Raw genomic sequence first — 5588 nt, 5'->3', positions numbered from 1 at the left:
TTAATCGAAGGGAGAGAGGGACGGAGGAAGGGGAGAGGGAGGAAAGGAGGGAGAGTTGGAGGGAGGGATAGGACAGAAAAGGAGGACAAGATGAAGGTTGGAGAGAGATGGAGAAAGAAGGAAAAGGAGGAAAAAGGAAGTAGGACGAGGGAGAGAGGGAGGGAAGGAGGGAAGGAGGAGAAGAAGGAGCAGAGCTGGGAGTGAAGATGAGGGAGGGAGAGGACAGAAAGGGCGGAGAGAGAGGAAGGAAGAGAGTGAGGGTAGAATGAGGAAAGAGAATGGGAGGAGGCCGGGAGAGACAAGAGCTGGGGGTAAGGGAGAGAAAGGAGTTTAGGGGTTAAGATGAGAGAAGAGGGACGGGGTAGGAGGAGATAAAGAGGGCAGGGGAGGAGAGGGGAAGAGAGAAGGAAGGAATAAGGTGTGGGTAGGATAAGGAAGGGAGGGAGGGAGGAGTTGGGGATAAAGACGAGGGAGAGAAAAAACTGAGAAGGACAAAATGAGGACAGAAGATAAAGAGGGGAAAAGAGAGAAAGGAGGAGGGAGGGAGGGAAAAAACCTAGGAGTAATTAAGAGAGATAGGAAGGACTGAGAAGGAGGGGAAATGAGGGAAGGATAAAGAGAGGGCGTGAGACGGAGGACGGGAGCGAGAGGCCCCAGCTTGAGGGGGGGCTTAAAGATGAAAGGGAAGGACAGAGAAGGAGGGCAAGATGAGGGTAGGAGAGAACGAGAGGAAAAGGGAAGAAAGTGAAGGTAAAACGAGAGAGAGAGAGAGAGAGAGAGAGAGAGAGAGGAGTAGGATAAAGGAGAGGTTGGACAGGGAATAACAAGACAGGGAGAGTTGTAGCAGTCACCGCTCAAATTCCGTGTTCCTTCCCCTCAGTGACAAGAAAATGGGGAGCTGCAAAGAGAGACTAAGATTCTCAGTGTTTTCATGTAATGTCCATCGTCACTGTGTCTGCCAGTCTGTCTTGTCGCGTCTTCATCGTTAACTTTCCTTGTATTCGTTTACCTTTGACTGTCCGTCCACGTTCTCTTGTTGTCCACCGTTACACATTGTTCCACACATACACCAACACTTAAATGTTAACCTACACAAACAACATTCACTCAAACGCATACACAAACAAACACCTATCCTATGTGTTGTCCTTGTCGTGATGAGCTGTGTAAGTTTTGTCTAATAAAGTAACCCTGGCGGATATGACTTTCTCTATCCGTGAACCGATTAGCACTTAGAACACTCGCTACCACCAACAATTGGTGACCCCGGAGTGTTGCTATGGTTCAAGGTGGCTTATAGCCGGTGCCGTTTTAAGGGCACTCTCTCCTAGAGTGGAGGACCTGGGCAGGGTAACTTGTCCATTCGTCCGCCCTCTCCTGGGGCAAAAATCCTCACCTCCATTCGGGGTTCGTGGGGCTGAGCACTCAGGTCGGGAGAAACATTACGCCATAGGCGTAGTTGCCACCTTCAGGGTTTTCCCCCGCCCTCCCCTAGGCGCCTTCTGCGCCTTCCCCAGGCACCCTCTGTGCCTTCCCCAGGCACCCTCTGTGCGCCTCTTCCAGGCACCCTATGTGCGCCTCTTCCAGGCACCCTCTGTGCGCCTCTTCCAGGCACCCTCTGTGCTCCTCTTCTAGGCACCCTCTGTGCGCCTCTTCCAGGCACCCTCTGTGCGCCTCTTCCAGGCACCCTCTGTGCGCCTCCTCCAGGCATCTTCAGCGCCCTTCACGCATCTTTTGTGCCCCATGGTGCTTCTCCCGGCGCTCACCCACCCACCCCCACCCCTCCTCCTCTCTGCTTTTCCGCTGGTCCGGCGACTGAGACACGCACACCGTGTGACACACTACACAGACTCAGTGAACACTCAAACACAGTGCTACACATTACTGAGACAGTGCCACACACTCAGTGTACACGCCACACACAGACTCGGTGTACACGCCATACAGACTCAGTGTATACGCCACCACACACCACACAAACTAAGAGAGACACGCAAACACAGTGTGACACCCCACTGGGATTACTAGCTGCCCCCTGGATTAACCACCGCCTCCTGGATCTACCACCGCCGTCTTGGATTATCCTACACTTGTGGATCCTTGTGTACAACGCAGTGTGTCCAGCAACAGTTCAGTGCAGCAAGTCCCCAGCAACAGTTAGTGTCACAGTGTTCCCACTAAGTGTACAGTGTTGTGTTACAGTGCCTTTTTGAACGCTGGTTCACTCCCCGAGCCACAGAGGCCCCTGGCACGTGCCAGCGCCTACAGTACACGCAGTTCGTTTTACTCTCACGGACTGCCGCGGCTCCTGGCACATGCTAGCGCCCCTAACTTTTCAACTCGCTGTGGCCCCCGGCTCGCTGGCATCTAGCGCCTTCCCACGCAGTCGTTCGACGCACTCACGACTGCCGCGGCTCCTGGCATATGCTTGCGCCCCTCAATTCTCAACCGGCTGTGGTCCCTGGCACGCTGGCATCCAGCGCCTTACCACGCAGTCATTCGACGCCCTCACGGACTGCCGAGGCCCCTGACACGCTGGCAGCTGGCGCCTTTAATACACGCAGTCGTTCTACTCTCACCGACTGCCGAGGCCCCTGACACGCTGCCAGCTAGCGCCTTCACACGCAGTTCCCTCGACGCACTCTATGACTGCCGTGGCCCCCGGCGCGTTTACGCCAGTGCCTATTGCCCATCTCCACGCCGCTCGACTTCACAATACCTGACGACGACATGCAACTCTTCCTCTACTACGGCGTGTCCTTCAGAGCACCACTCTTCTGCTCAGGACCCGTCTACGTGGTTCGCGATTCGGGAGTGCGGATTCAAGCCTTCCAGGATCTATTAAACAGCCAACCACTCAACTCACCGCAGCTCAACTTACGCAGCCCACCTTACGCAGCCCACCTTACGCAGCCCACCTCACGCAGCCCACCTCACGCAGTTCAACTCCTCGCTGCTCAACTCCTCGCTGCTCAACCCCTCGCTGCTCAACTCATCGCTGCTCAACACTCCAGCTCGACTCACCGTAGCTGTTGTCACCACATTACTCACTCCAGCTCGACTCACCGTAGCTGTTGCCACCGCATTACTCACTCCAGCTCGACTCACCGTAGCCGTTGTCACTGCACTACTCACTCCAGCTCGACTCACCGTAGCTGTTGTCACTGCACTACTCACTCCAGCTCGACTCACCGTAGCTGTTGTCACTGCATTACTCACTCCAGCTCGACTCACCGTAGCTGTTGTCACTGCACTACTCACTCCAGCTCGACTCACCGTAGCTGTTGTCACTGCATTACTCACTCCAGCTCGACTCACCGTAGCTGTTGTCACTGCATTACTCACTCCAGCTCGACTCACCGTAGCTGTTGTCACTGCATTACTCACTCCAGCTCGACTCACCGTAGCTGTTGTCACTGCATTACTCACTCCAGCTCGACTCACCGTAGCTGTTGTCACTGCACTACTCACTCCAGCTCGACCCACCGTAGCTGTTGTCACTGCACTACTCACTCCAGCTCGACCCACCGTAGCTGTTGTCACTGCACTACTCACTCCAGCTCGACCCACCGTAGCTGTTGTCACTGCACTACTCACTCCAGCTCGACTCACCGTAGCTGTTGTCAGTACATTACTCACTCCAGCTCGACTCACCGTAGCTGTTGTCACTGCACTACTCGCCCCAGCTCGACTCACCGTAGCTGAACTACTCAACGCAACTCTACTCAGCGCAACTTATCGCGCACCTCAACGCAACTACTCAGCGCAACTTACCGCGCATCTCGACACAACTCTACACAACGCTACTCATCGCAACGCATCACCGTCTGCCACGGCGCCCCAGCACCAGGGAAGATTTCGTTCCTCCTTCCTCGTCACTGGGGGGGAGTAATCTGTAGCAGTCACCGCTCAAATTCCGTGTTCCTTCCCCTCAGTGACAAGAAAATGGGGAGCTGCAAAGAGAGACTAAGATTCTCAGTGTTTTCATGTAATGTCCATCGTCACTGTGTCTGCCAGTCTGTCTTGTCGCGTCTTCATCGTTAACTTTCCTTGTATTCGTTTACCTTTGACTGTCCGTCCACGTTCTCTTGTTGTCCACCGTTACACATTGTTCCACACATACACCAACACTTAAATGTTAACCTACACAAACAACATTCACTCAAACGCATACACAAACAAACACCTATCCTATGTGTTGTCCTTGTCGTGATGAGCTGTGTAAGTTTTGTCTAATAAAGTAACCCTGGCGGATATGACTTTCTCTATCCGTGAACCGATTAGCACTTAGAACACTCGCTACCACCAACAGAGTTTAGACAGACAAACAGACAGACAGATACAGTAAAAGACAGCACATGAGCACATACTATCATCCCCTTTCTCCTCTTCCTCCTCCTCATCCTCATCCTCACCGGCGCCATATGACCCTGCAGTTGCGGCGCCAAGTCACAACGCCCCTAATAATCATCCTTATCCTCATCCTCTCATCCACTTGCTTCCATCCCTTAAACTAAACTCTTATTGAACTGAGCTAAACTGAATGATGTGGAGAAAAATGGAGAGAAGTGAATCGAGGTAACAGAAAAACAAAGAAGGAAAAAGGAGAAAGAAGGAAGAAAGCAAGGAGGAGGAGGAGGAGGAGGGAGACCCGTATTAGTTCGTCGGTGAAATCAACAAATCGCAAACACTCTCGGCCGCTTTTGTGACTTCCTTTGTCCGACATCGTGTTCGCCTTAACAATGAAAGTGGCCATTTACACCGCCGCCACCACCACCACCACCACCATCACCACCTCCACCGCCGCCACCACCACCACCACCACCACCACCTCCACCGCCGCCACCACCACCACCACCACCACCACCGCCGCCACCACCACCACCACCACCACCACCACCACCACCACCACCACCACCACCACCACCTCCCCCACCACCACCACCACCACCACCACCACCACCACCACCTCCACCACCACCACCACCACCACCGCCACCACCACCACCACCACCACCACCACCACCACCACCTCCACCGCCGCCACCACCACCACCGTCACCACCACGACCACCCCCCCCCCCACCACCGCCACCACCACCACCACCACCACCACCACCACCACCACGGCCACCACCACCACCACCGCCACCGCCACCACCACCACCACCACCACCACGGCCACCACCACCACCACCACCTCCACCACTGTCACCACCACCCCCACCACCACCACCTCCACCACCTCCACCCCCACCACAACCACCCCCACCACCACCACCACCACCACCACCACCACCACCACAGCCACCACCTCCACCGCCGCCACCAGCACCACCACCACCACCACCACCACCACCACCACCGCCGCCATCACCACCACAGCCACCACCGCCACCACCACCCCCACCCCCACCACCACCACCCCCACCACATCCACCACCACCACAGCCACCACCACCATTGCCACCCTTCCCACCACCTCCCCTCACCCACTCTTTCTCCCCTTTCCTCCCCTCTCTTTTTCTTCCTCCTTTCATCTTTTTTTTTCCTCCTTTTTCTCACTTCTTACTTCAACTCCATTTTTA

The sequence above is a fragment of the Eriocheir sinensis genome, unplaced genomic scaffold, assembly GCF_024679095.1.
Source record: "Eriocheir sinensis breed Jianghai 21 unplaced genomic scaffold, ASM2467909v1 Scaffold417, whole genome shotgun sequence".
Classification (NCBI taxonomy): domain Eukaryota; kingdom Metazoa; phylum Arthropoda; class Malacostraca; order Decapoda; family Varunidae; genus Eriocheir; species Eriocheir sinensis.
The sequence above is the reverse complement of the archived record's forward strand: the minus strand, read 5'-3'. Positions refer to the sequence as shown.